Here is a 14,162-nt window from a genome sequence, read left to right on the forward strand (position 1 = left end):
CATCTCTGGGTCTGTTGTAAATATCTTGAAAGTGAAATGGCCAATAGCGTTAAGACTTAAACCTTTTAAAATCAAAAGTCTTTACTATTAGTAGCTGGTTCCATAAAGTTTTAAGTGGTTATCGACCTGTCCCCGCGTGTGGTTTAATAGAAATAGTTATTGTAACTAGGTGGTGAATCTCATAAACTGCTGTTGCTGCACTAAACCAGAAAGATCTTCATGGCAACAAGGTTCAGTGAAAAAACAAAGCAACCCTAACTGCTGTGTTGTCTACCCTTGATGTTTTTCTTGGACGGGCTAAAGCAGTTATGTTTTCTGTATGGTTAAAAAAGTGCTTCTATACAGAAAGTGTTGTGACACCAATTATGAATGTTGTTTATTTTCAGTAATTTACCTCTGACTTATTTGGTGTCGTAATACTTTGATTTTTATCTCAGGGGTTGTCTGCAAACCAAAACTGACATGTTCTGTGTTTGGCACCGTTTACAGAATGCTTTGTATTGTTTTTCCTGTCTTCGCTGTGTGGTTAAAATGTTCATTCAATATTAGTCTCCATGAACTTCCCTTTGAAAGAGCCTGTAAGTAGTAGAGTCTATGAAATGCTTCTTGAAGCAGCAGCGAATTGGGGTATCTGCTTTGTTGGGGGGGGGGTGGGAGTGGGGAGAAAAAAACCTTGCTATTTTCTTACATTTAGCTGTGCTAAACTGTACATAAATGTGAGGTAAGACCATAGGAAACTCACTTTATGCATGATAAAATAATGCAGTAAATATTTCACGTTGCTTAATGTTCATGTAAAGTTCATCTTTTTCTATTTGTAGAAGAATTTAATGCAATTTTGTTGTCCCCTGCTGAAACTGAAGAATTCTAATTTCATGTGGTCTTATGGATAAGGTAAAATGCAGATTTCTCTCTCTGTTTTTGCTGTTTTGCCCTCACCCCTTTTCTCCAGCAGTATTAAATGGCTGAGTGGCTGCACTTTATCCGTGTGCTAACTTTTGGTCAGTAGACCTTTCTGTGTACAGTCTGACTTGTCAGACATTGAGAAACGTGCTGTATCCTAGCGTGCAGATCAGCTGTATGTTTTACTGGGAGTTTTTTTAGCTGTATTTTCCTTTAGACAGGCGGGTGATGATAAATGGTATGTTCTGCCTACGCATCAGATGCTGGGTACTACGGGCTTTTCTAATATCACTATGATTGTTTTGTGCAGCCTCTGTTGCTACTTCGCTCAAGACTATATAATCTCAACTTTGAAGGACTCTTAACTATACCTCAGTGTCCTGGGTTCAGCAGTAGCAGTCAAGTAGTTAGTATTCTAATGGCCATTAGAATGAAAGTCATATAATGATTATTCATTAAGCAGTAAATGTGTTTGTTTTGTTCCAGAAACTGCCATTAACCTTTCAGGAAAGGCAGACGTTTTGTGGTGGATTTCGCTAAAACAAAACTGCTGCTTGTGCTATGGAGTTGTAGGCACTCTTTCCTCCGCCCCATGTCTGTGCACTATTACCTTGACCAGTGTTTTTCTAAATGGTTTAAGGGAAAAAAAAAAAAAAAAAGAGAAAAATCACCAAACCAACTCCAAACTGCTCTCAGTGCTCTGCAGTTCTAGCTTTCAGTCTACGCTCAGCAAAATGTGCACAAGGAGGTTTTGTTGAGCGTGTACAGAATACCCGATTTACTTACTGCCTGGAAGTTCTATTATTGCTAAAGCTTAAACCACTCGCGAAACTTAACGCACTCACTTTTCTACTGGGGGGACAGTCTTAAAATGCTCATTGACTTTTCAGACCTGTAGTTCTTTTTACAGAAATTATTTCTTATCGTAAGTACCTTTCCCGTACGAGTCTGCTGAAGTCAAGTGAATTAAGTTGATCATTCTCACAAGTGAATAAAGGAGTCTTCAGTATACATATCACGTTAAAATATTGTGAATGGATAATGATTTGAAAGTACATGAATAATGTGTAAAATGCATAAATGTGTTATTTGTGAAAATGCATCTGTTATTTGGTTACCTGTTAATGTAACTGAAATTTTGCAATGTTAACCTTAAGGATTGGTCTGTAGGTGATAATAGGTCTTTTTTCTCCTCCATTCACTGAACTGCTTATGTCATTTTCATTCTTACAAATAAAACTTGTATTTCTTTCTTCCATAAAAGCAGGTTTTCCATTGATTTGATTTTTCTTGTTTCTGGTGAATTTAACTATTTTAGTGCATTCCTATGGCCTTACAGACGTTTTTGCAAATAAAACTTCAATTACAGTTATTTTAATGCTATATAGCTACTAAATTCAGAATAAAAACTATAGTCCTTGAGAAAATGCTTAATTTTGAAATAGAAGTGTTCTACTCTGTATGTTCAAACACATTTTATCTCTGATATAAAGGTGTAATGTGAAAAGCTCCTGCGGATAAAAGTGAACTTGTCATGTGGTTAACTTGTAAACCTGATCAGTAATTGTGTATTGATGTGTATAGACAAAAAACCAAACCCAACCCCTAAGAAAACCCCAAACCTTCACACTCCAGTGGTTTTATTATTCCATGTGAACTTTTTTACAACAATGTGTGTCTCAAATAAAAGTTACATAATGAAAAGTATTTGGAGTATTTTGCATGAAATATTCCACGTAGTTTTTATACTGTTGGCATTTCCCATCTGTTTTCCATACATCTGTTGTGGAAAGGTGTCCACCTGAGTTGCGTGTGTAAAGGTTTGCTTAGCTTCAGTGGAAAACCACAAAGGTTTTTGTAAGGCTTTGGTTGTTCCTAAACTTGACTGTTGTTTAGGTTGCTCCTGAAATACCCTCTCTTCCTGCAGTGATTGCTTAAAGCTAAGCATTATTTCAGTGACCTTCAGCTTCATAAGGAACCATTTCTCCAGACATCAAGTGTCATGAAATACCTTTCCAAAATAACTTCTGAGTAATGCCAGTAAAGGTAATAGAAGACACAACTCACTTAAGCTGTTGACATTTTCTTTTTCGTTGTTGTTTTAAATCAGCATTATGTGAAAGGACCTCAATAACCCGAGGCACAAATACCGTGAATTAATACAGCAAATATTGATTATCCAGCTTCATCACTGAATATTGCTGGATTGAACAGAAATATTTGTTGGCTATTTAATCAGCAATAGTGCTTCATTTTCCAATTCATGTGCTTTGGCAGTAACTCACAACTGATATGAAAGTTAGTGAATCTAAGGAAAGAATGGTTCTGTCTCCCCAAGACAAAAGCAGATTAATAATTGAGGCACCCAAGTGGGCACCTTAAGGAATGAACAGGAAATGCATGGATGACAAGTACTTTCTAAAGTCTGTGCTTTTTACCTGTTCATGTAATAAAACTTTCAGCTGTATTTCGCTGAAAGGATATATTGTGTCTTTACCTTAACTAACAAAAAGCTAGAGTCACATTCTTCTCATGTAACCCAACTTGATGTGTGCGTTTGGGTTTTGTTGTTTTGTTTCAGACTGCTTCTGGCAGACAAGCTTGCTGCTTCAGGACCAGCTGTTTAAACATTATCTTGCAGATCCCCTTGATCTTAACTGATTGTAGGTGCACAATGGTTCTAAAATCACTTCTGCAAGTCCTTCAGTTCCCACAGAAGTTAGTGGCATGTATCTACATCCCAATAACATTTTAAATACATTTGCATTCTCCATTTGTTAAAAGGAAATAGCAGGCATCCTTATGTTACTTTTTTAACAGTTCCTGGCTCTGTTTCTGCTTGTAGACTAACAATTGCTATAAGAGTGCACACTTGTAGACCAGAAGCGAGTTGTTGGTACCCATGTAGAATGTATCCAGCTTTTATAACCTGTTAAATTGCATTTTTCCTAAATCATCCTTTATCCAACTTGGTTGACCAAAGTAATTGATATAATTTAGGACTTCAAAGTGTTTTTTCTTTAGAAATATTCTAATCTTCAAGAGATAGACAAATGAAGCTTTTGTGTCACGTAATGTCATGTAATGTCGTTCTTGCCGGCTAGAGGTTTAAAGAAAGGGCAGGGAATGGAATGCAAAGCATACTGAAGAGGATTTTTAGTGCTCTAGAATGGTTTGTAGTTGCAACAAATATTTCTTACTGTCTTCAGCAGAGCACATGAGCAGTAAGCTTGCGGTGTGAAAACTGTTACATAAATTCAGTACATACTCAGTACTCTTTGTGAAGGTCTGAGCAGGACACAAGCATTTTCCTCATCTGAGGAATTAACATTTAATGAATTGTGGAAAGCATGTGTAGCTTGAACGGTGCTACTGAATACATTGTACAGATTGAAGGATTCTATAAGCATTCAGTAAGTGTTGAGAATTTCACCTCAATAGTCTCCAGTACCTTCCTTGCATAGGTGACTGAGATGCCTTAGTGCAGTTGTGACTTTTCCTTTTATGCCACTACCTTTGCAGAGCAGCATAAGGAGACGATGCTAGTGTGGACGTACTTGGGACAGGAAAGGGAAGGCTCCAGAACACACACTCACAGTTTGTGACACTTGCAGCAGTAGACTCCATCTATTTGCATGTTGTGTTGGATCACTGGCAATGTGCCCGTCCCTAAGGACAAGTGCAGTAATGGTAAATCAGCTCAGTGAAGCGCAAATTCTGATGTCGGCACTGCTTTTTTAAGCACTTGAGTGTTAAACTTTTGTCAAAAGCTGTTTGCAAATCTTTATTGTTACTTTACTGGGTTTCTGTTTTCTGCAGGCACCATGGCACTAACTCGCTCTGGTCTGCGTTCCAGGTGAAGAATGGAAGCCTGAGGAAGTTCTGTCCATGAGATGGATGTCTGATGGTGCCGAACAGCGCTTCTGAACTTCCCCACCGGGAACGCAATGGTTTTGTACCACGTTCATGCTGTGAACAAAGCACAGGGCCCAGGCACCCGCAGCTGTGCAGCGCACCACCGCTAAGCGTAGGCCGAGCACATCGCTCTGCGGCGCACGTCGCCGGACGGGCACCGCTCAGGGCCTGTTCCGGGCTGCGGCGGCGCCGCCATCGCCCCTCGCGTGCAGGTGCGCGAGACCACGCTCCCGGCCGCGCGCTGCCTCAGGGGACCGGCGCCGTCCGGCGGGGCGGCGGCTCCCTTCCCCTCACGACCCGGAGCCCGCCGCGGTGGCAGGTGGGTGCCGGGTGCGGGGAGACCTCCCGGGCGGCGGGGACAGGGGCAGAGGCGCCGGGCACCCTCCCGGGACCGGGCAGGACCGAGCCTGTCCCTCGCCTCAGCGCAGCGAAGGCCCGGGGCGGGGCGGGCGCCTCGCCATGACAGGGCCCGCCTTCCCGGGCGCGGTGCCTCGGCCCGCCGCTCTGCCTTCCTTCCTCGGCGGGCGCAGGCGGTGGAGGGGCGAGCCCGCAGCAGCAGTGAGGGGTGGGGAGACCCCAGCGGCTCCGAGTTACGCTCCCCCTCAGCCCGGGCCGCTGCAGCCCCGCGGGCAGCCGGCGCCAGGCCGCGGCCTCGCCTCGCCTAGCCGGGTCCTCCCTGCGCTTTCCCGAGATGGCGGCGGCCGCTCACCCGCGGTCCCTTTGCTCTCTGCCGCTCGTGTGCGGCCGCGCACTCGCGGTACCGCACGATCCGCGGGGATCCGCCGGGGCTTCCAGCGAGCTCTGCCGGGGATGGGCCCGGGCATGGGGGCCGGGCACAGGGGCCACAGAAAGCGGCCCTCGCTTGGTCTGGCCGTGGCCTCGCAGGCCCGGGCGGCGCCCGCTTCACACAGTCTGTAATTAGTTTCAAGCTACTGTTGTTTAAGTTTTGGCGCTTAGCGGGTATTCCCAGGAGGGGGACCTGCGTTAGGGAACAGACTTCGTCAGAAGTGGCCTTAGAAGCTGGTCCTACTTTTTTGTATTTTCTCACGCAGTGTAGTTAAGTTCTTCAGCAGTTGAGATTTGCATAAATGGGTGGAGTTATTTAACTTTTAAACCACCCCGGCCTCTTCAGAGATGGAATTTCTGGTTTAGTTTTTCTCAACATTAAAAAAGAGTTTCTTGACATGCGCAATGCACTCCTTCAGAACCTGTTTCTTCTGTGGTGGTTACGCTGCAGCTCTAACCAATTCATTTGCTTCCCCACTGGCTTTGATCCAAGAGCTTTCATGTGGCCGGTCTCCCTGCTGCTTTGTTCCCCTGTGTGCTTTGCTGCTGTGCAGATTGGTGGTAGCCATTAAGCATCAGTATGGAAAAACGCGCTCATCTTTGGAGTGGTGTTTTCTGTTCCGCTCCAGGGACCATTCCGATGTACCTGTGGCAGACTTTACCAGAAAGTCATGTGGTAATTCCCGTTCACTGGAGGTTCCCTAAGGATGGCATCATGCTGGACAAAGAGCTGGCAGTATTCGGTATCAGTAGTTCTCTAGCGGTAACATACTTTCTTAAAAGTTAGGTTTAATAATAGAAAGTAAAATGATTGCGGCCTTTAAACAAATAATAAAACTTGGGAATGTTAATTTTGAAATTAGAGTCTTTGATGCAAATTGGAGATCAAACACAGCTAATGTGGTTAACCCTCTTCATTAACCCTTGAACTTGCTTCCTTAGGAAGGGCCACCTCTTGGAAAGAAAGTGCATTTAAAACAAAGATTATATTTCATTTATCACTGCTCTTCATTAACAGTATTAGTTAGAGCAAGCTCCCTTTCAACCAGAGATTTGGGATTTTTCACAAGTTACGTTATTGCTGCCTGCGAGTTTTCTTCAGCTTGTGACACTGCAGCTCTTTATGTAAAGATCAAAGTGATTAAACAATAATAAACTTTCCAAACTGTGTCTTGCTTAGGGACATAGCATGAAATATTTAATTTCACCTTCTAAGGTTTTTTTTTTTTTTCCCTTTATTTAAATTCCACCCAGATGAGAACACAAAATTAATGGAGTCAGGTAAGTTTTCTGGGAAGTGGGTTGCAGTGTTGTATGGTAGCCTTTGATATCATGATATCAAAGTCTTGTGACTGCTATATAAAATGCCAGAGGAGTGACTGTGGTTGAGTGCAAAAGCAACAGCTTGTTTCACTGACCTGGAACTGCATGCATAGCATTCTGTGATACTTACCTTAGCCCGTAATTACCATTTTATGACTGAAATGTAATCTTTAATAGCCCAAACAGTAAATGTCTTTTATGGAAAGCTTCTTATAATTCAGGTAATAAGTGCAAAATGTTATTGAGGTAGTTTTTTTCCAGTTATCATTCAGAAGACAGATTGCTGATGTTAAGTAAAAGAAAAAAATACTATTTTAATTTTTCTATTCAGTTTCCAAACAACAAGTGAAAACGTTTGATGTGTGTTCCATAAATCTTTCCAAAATTTTCTTTCTTTGGGTAAAAGGTGAGGAACACCGATTTTGATTAGCATGTGCTTCTCCATAAGGTGAATTCAGTACCTGATTTCATTGGACTTTTGGTGCCTGGCAGATATGTGTGCCTGTATATGTGTGCATATATTGTGTGGAGACATGATTGTGTCTATAGCATGCAAAGAAGTATGAAGCCAGTCAGAGTGCCTTAAGCACTGAATCAGTGGTTTCCAACAAGTGAGCTCAGTCCTGCCTGCAGAGGTTCACCTACATCAAAAGTGAGGGTTAGAGTGCAAGCAGGAAGTTTTCTGCTACTTTTGAGATGTGCAGGGTCCTAACATTTAAATGGTAGTGAAGTCCCATATAAGACTTTGAGTAATAGAAATTACACTTTTTTCCTTTTAGGGAGCAGCTCAGTGTACCTCTTTTTAATTATGCAACTAATTCAGTGGGTGAACAGTAGCTTATCAGAAGTTTAGTGCAACCAGCTTAAAGACAAAATACAGTAACAGTATCAAAAGTTTAGTGCAACCAGCTTAAAGACAAAATACAGTAACAGCTAGTCCTAAAAAGGCATATTTTTTTCATATATTCTCTTTGAATTATTTGCATGCCTTTTCCTTCAGGGTTTTCATATAAAATTTTAGAATCAGAAGATACTGTAACATGTGTTTTCCTTATTTTACTCCCTTTTATGGACAGAATTATTTGCTGGTTTACTCCCATGACTGTATCTGTAGCTGAGATAGGCTGGAAAAATGATGATTTCAAATGTGAGTCTGTGGACTTCTACTGTGTTTGTCTCCATGATGGCTAAACCAAGTGACAGTTAACTTTTGCAAGTAATACCCCCACATATTTGCAAATGTGATTTCTTTTTTAAACCTTATTTTGAGAATCATACATGTTTTCATTGAAGTGGCCTCTGCAGGTGTTCTTAAATGTCTCATTACAAGAGGCCCATTTTTACTGTGTGTCAGCTGAAAACTATTCTTGCAGGCAGACATTTCAGCTTGAAGTGAAGTCAGATTTGAAAGAGGAAGGGTAGTCTGTTAAAATACATGTTTCCGTGCTTTGCTAAAGCTAAAATAGGCATATGTGTGATGGAGTGGTTCTTAGAAATAGAAAAATAATGTGATCTGGGCCAGCTGCATACGTTGAAGTTAGTGAATAAGATTATGTTGTTTGACCCAGTTCTTGGTCTAACCAGAAAGTTTTTTACTAGAATCCAGGAGTGGTTTGGCTTGGAAAGGACCTTAAGATCATCCAGTTCCAGCTCTCTACCATGGGCAGGGATGCCTCACAGTAGACCATGTTGCCCAGGGCTCTGTCCAACCTGGCCTTGAACACTGCCAGAGATGGAGCATTTACCACTTCTCTGGGCAACCTGTGCTAGTGCCTCACCACCCTCATAGTAAAGAACTTCTTCATTATCTCTAATCTCAACTTCCCTTGTTTAAGTTTGAGCCCATCACCCCTTGTCCTATTGCTACAGTCTGTGGTGAAGAGTCCCCCTCTGGCATCCTTTTATTCTTGAAATATGGTCCATACCTGTAGTAGCTTATTGTTCTGTGATCTCCCTGAAGAGTACTTTTTAATTGTTCTTGGTGAAGACTGCAGCAGTATGGAGCAATGCCAGCTTTCCTGTCTGTTGCTTGTCTTAATGGCTTTTGACCCTGTTGTAATAAACAGTTAATCTTATTTATTTTATTAGGAGGAGATTGTATTCTTTGCCCTGCCATAGAGCTGTAGATAAGCAAGAAGGCAGCAGAGTTAGAGATCACTGTGATGTTCTTCACAACGTATTTTCAGTCTCTCAGTGTGTGAAAAACAGTAATTCTCTGATGCTGTAATTCCCACCTGTCCCCCATTTTAGGGTGGGACACCCTGAAACTTGAGAGTGTGCATTTTGGTGGGGCTTTTTGAGTCACTAGAGACTTAATCTTTCTAGCAAAGCAAGAAGCTGTTCTTTGTGTGATGTACAGAAAGAAAGAACAAAAGGGGGCACAAGGGTGAAAGATGTCTGAAGATTACAGAATCTCCACTGTGCAACCTCCTTCACTTTTCTTGTGTAGCAATTCCTAAAGGAAAAGCCCTCCTGCATCGTCCTCTAAAGGCATAATGCTTCTTGTTGAGAAAATGTGAAAAAGTTGTTTTTCAATATATTCTTTCAAGAAAAGCCCAGAGGAAAAACTATAAAAAGCAGCAAACGTTCTGCTTTTGCCTTTGTTCTTCTAGTGGGTGAATTCCTAGAAGGAGTTATAAAATAAAGGCAGTTTGTACAGGAGGAGTAAAGTTTAGTTCTGTAAAACTAGCTTAGAAATGTTCTGTGCTGGCAGCTTTGAGGTGATCTGCTGGAAGTGTGAATCAGTGAACGTCTACACATAGGATCGTGGTGCCTGTGCAAATATGATGTGTTGTTATTAACTGAAGAGAAGGGGCTGCTGCCTCACTTGATTTTATCAGTGAAGAGTTTGATGCATTTAAAGTTGCTTGATTTTTATTTATAAATGACTGTGTGTTATCATCAGTTGATGATGACTCCTTAATAAGCTGAAGTGGTCATTGCTTTAAAAGCACTGGCTTTCCTGGGAAGATACTGGAGTCAGTAGTATGCGACTATTAAATTTATATCATAAACATTTCCAAAAACATTTTAATAAACTAACAATTGTAGGTACCGAGTTTGGTAGAAAAATAATCATTGAGTAATATTATTTGACTTTAAAATTCCATGTTCCATAGAGGTGTTCCAGCATTCATGTTTATTTTCACATTTCCTTTTGCTATTGTTTCCAAACTTGAATGGATGTGAGGGAGCAAAAGTGACTGCTTTCCTGACTTGATTGTTTCATCTCTCAGTCACTAGATGGTGCCATTTCACTTCTCTGGAAACTCTTACAAAGGTTAAGAGTTGTTGATCATGTTTCTAAAAGAAAGCAAAATAATTGGACTTTTGAGTCCTTTTTTGGAATTACTGCTTTTTTCCATGACCATGGAGTATGTGTATTTTGCTCAACTAAAACTGATGTATTAATGAGAATGTGCAAAATTTCCAAGTTCTTTCAAGTTGTCATAAACTTTTAGTTTGACATTTGTTTACATCTTTTTTACTGACTTCTATAATGATTTGATAAAAACACATTTTAAATGTAGAATTGTTTGAGGGTCTTTTTACCTTTTCTTCCATGAGGTCTAGGTAGGCACTTGCACCTAATGGGAATTATCATCTGGATTACTTCAGTTGAGGTGTAGTGGTTTTTATCCATGGAGATTTGCTTTATATTTCTTTATGACTTACTCAGATACATTTATGTATATTACTGTAGTCCCAGGATACCACAAAAATAACTTTGTGCAGTTTCATGTAACAGGCTACAAGTTGTCCGGGGAGCTTTTATTTCGTAATTTCATCCTAAAAATCTACGTGGTAATTTAATGCACTGTCACAAGTTGTGTACTGTAGTGGTAGGACAAGAGCTGATGGGTTTAAACTTCAGCTGGGGAAGTTGAGGTTAGATATAAGGAAGAAGTTCTTTACCAGGAGGGTGGTGAGCCACTGGCACAGGCTGCCCAGAGAAGTGGTAAGTGCTCCATTCCTGGCAGTGTTCAAGGCCAAGTTGAACAGAGCCTTGGGTGACATAGTCTGGTGTGAGGCATCCCTGCCCATAGCAGGGGGTTGGAACAGGATGATCTTAAGGTCCTTTCCAACCCAAACCATTCTATGAGTCAGTAATATTCCACCCAGCAGGTGTCCAATTCTGGATATCCAGCTGCGGGATATAATTAGTTTTCCCATGTATCATTGTAGTTTGCTGTGTTCCTTCAGATTGGTATCAATATTTGTTTACTTGATAACCTGGCTTCTGTCAGGCAGCTGTTTGAAGCAAACATCCTCATGGATACTACACCTCTGAGAACTTAATAGTTCAGTTGTAGCTTACTGCAATAAGACAAATGAATCAATATTAAATTTATATGTTTATCTATGGGTAACATTTCAAGTTCCAGGAGTAGGTTTTAAATGAGAATTAATGTATTGATCTTGCTACAGAATTAATGAAAACACCATTTTACTTCAACACTGTAAGCTTTGCAATAGCAAACCAGCTTCATTTTCTTCTACCATTTTAGCTGAAGTCAAAAAGCCTTTTTTTTTTTTTTTTTAAGGTATATTTAATATGGGTTTTTGGAAGTTAAAATTTGGAGTTTGTTTTCCTACACTGGGTATGATACTTGCAGAAGTTTTTGTATCTCAGTGTTTCCTGAGCGAATTTTGAAATACACTTAGTTATGCAAGATGTGGTTTTGTACAGTGTTCACTATGGAGAAAATGTAAACCTAAGGTATTGGTCGTGATCCCACTGTACACATCTTTTAGCAGAATAGTCATGTAACTGATCAACCAGCTTGGAAGAAATTGTACCAGGTTGAATTCAAACTTTGTTAGATAAACTATGATAGGATGTCCTGAAGTCAGTTCTCTCCTTTCTGAAGAAAGAAAGAAAACCTGGTAGCTGCTATTTTGACAACCTCTTCCTGAGAGGAAAAATTCTTTACTAAACCAGGAAGTAAGACAGTCAGTGAAGCACCTCTGTGAGGATATTCATATTTGCTTACAGGAAGTGAATACTTTTGAGTTTGGACTTGAGATTTATATAGTCACACTATAGGTGCATTGTAACACAAAGGAATGGGTTTCCTCCTATCACCAGGCAGTGGAAGGAGAGCTCTACATCCCCTGTGGCATCTGACTTTCACTTCTTTTCTGGCTTAAGTGATTGAGGCTTCATTTCTGCGATTTTAGCCTCAGAAATGGGTAATTTTATTTAAAAAGAAGGGAATTGTGATTTTCTTCAGTTTATTTTGGTAGAGTGTTAACTACTTGTGCTTGATTTTCCCAGACATCTGAAATGTTGGGCATGTAAGAATGACAACAGAAACAGCCTGGAAAGTATTAAAAAAGCATGGTACTTCAGTAGGTTTATGAAATGATGGTGGCTGAAGATCCCAGAAGACGTATTGGGTTTAGATTCTTTCAGCTCGGGGACCACTGGCTGTGCAAACTGGTAATACAGTATTAAGGAGAAACAAAAATCTCCATGTGCTTGTGTTTTCAAAGGAAGCATAAATTTCATTGGAGGGCTCCATGCAATTAGAGAGTATTACAAGCAGGAGCAGCAGGAATATGATTTGTGTGAATCCCTCTTCAGTTTATTCTTTTGCTTAAGAAAAAGATCTGAGGGAGAATTTTTTGTTTGATGTGTAATGTGTTTTCTTTGCTGGTAATGACAGACTTTTTCTCACAGTTAGCATCCAGTACTTGGCCGAGGTTTGTATGCTTCTTGTTACAGATACCCAGGATGTTGCATGCAAAAGAGAGTGATTGATCCATGTTTGCAGTCAGCTGAGCTGAATGAAAATGTTGCTCTTCTAGAAGAAATAAGAAAATCCAAAGAAACACCATAAAAATTTATTATCGTTTCTTGACTTTAAACACCTGCATTCAAAGAATAAGTGTTTCCCAGAGCACATAAATGATGCTTTTTAAGTAAATTTCAAACATTTCAACAAGATGATCTTTATGTGCTTGTTTGTGCAAGATAAAAATCGTGGCAATTGCAGTGTAATTAGTTGTAAGGTAAATCGCTTCTTCTGAATTTCTTGCTTCTAAATTTCATGTACAGTAAGTAGTAATAAGTTATTTCTCCTTTCACTCAAAAGCTTGCTTTTGACATGAAACAGTTTTCTCAGATGTGGAAGGGGGAGAATCTAAAACCTAAGTGTGCATCTACCATTGATAAAAGAGAAAACACATAAGTATCAACTTATTTATTTTAAATCACATATATGCTGGTGCTACTCAATGTAGAACAGATCTAAGTGTAAAATTTGGCTTAGAACTTCCCAGGTGGTGGTTAGCAGCATTCAGACCTGAAGTTATTTTAGGTATAATCCTGTGCTCAATTCCTTGCCTGTGTACTGAAGTACAAGCATGACAGATGCTCACTTCATATGTCAAATTCAAGAGGAATTCTGTATGCGTCTGAGGCTAGGTTGGCTAAACACTATTCTTCCTGAAGTCAATGACATTTCACATTGTCTTCAGTGGAAACAGAAGGTTTATGCTTTTCACTTTCAAAAATAAGACTCAAGAGCTTATGAGATTTGGAAAAATAATTTTGATTACTTTCTAACACTCAATTCAGAGAAATAAATCAGCAAAATTATCTACTGTATAATTGCAGTTGTAATATATATATTCTAAAGTCAGTAGATATTTCATGATTAAATGGCTTGTCTACTTAGAAGTGACAGCAGCTGCATTATCTCTGCATCATTCATACCCACACTATAAATAAGAGCAGAATAAGACATCAACATGCTTCTCTAATTCCAGTGGCTGACCTCCATAGCAGGTTTGTGAGCTGTAGAATAACTGGAAAGTGAGCTGTTCCTCTGGCAGTAGTGTTTTTTCAGCACTGAGTTCCTGGGTTTAAGTGCCATTAACAATCCATGTGGCTCTCATTGCATTTACACTTGTCTTTTCCTCTAGTATTTGTTACAAAGCCACCGGTGAATGTACTAACATCATTTGCTGTGATTTTAAAAACTGTATCCACTGAGTTCAAAGTCTGATCTCCAATACACGTTGTCCTTTATCTTGGTTTATATTCATGATGCTAAAGCCAGTACCTGATTCAGCAGGGAAGAGTGCTTGTAGCTGGGTAAGTGTCTTAAGATTTGAACACCTGTGAGAAAATCTGTGCTGAACAAACCATAACATTGAAGTTTAGGATTAACTGTGAAATCAGTTAGAAGAGCAGGACTCAGTAAGCAGCAAATGTAAAAAGTATGTTG

At 40.2% G+C, this 14,162-nt stretch overlaps 1 long non-coding RNA gene across 1 annotated transcript; it reads left to right on the forward strand.

Moving 5' to 3' along the window:
- The first annotated feature begins 86 nt into the window (after positions 1–86).
- LOC130594025 (uncharacterized) lies at positions 87–2,610 on the forward strand. Its single transcript, XR_008970955.1, has 2 exons — positions 87–894; positions 1,390–2,610. It is a non-coding gene; the product is annotated as an uncharacterized LOC130594025 (long non-coding RNA).
- Positions 2,611–14,162: the final 11,552 nt, after the last annotated feature.

This window comes from Pezoporus wallicus, unplaced genomic scaffold, assembly GCF_028554395.1.
Source record: "Pezoporus wallicus isolate ANWC-B61680 ecotype Strahan unplaced genomic scaffold, APGP_CSIRO_Pwel_v1 contig_3952, whole genome shotgun sequence".
Lineage (NCBI taxonomy): Eukaryota > Metazoa > Chordata > Aves > Psittaciformes > Psittacidae > Pezoporus > Pezoporus wallicus.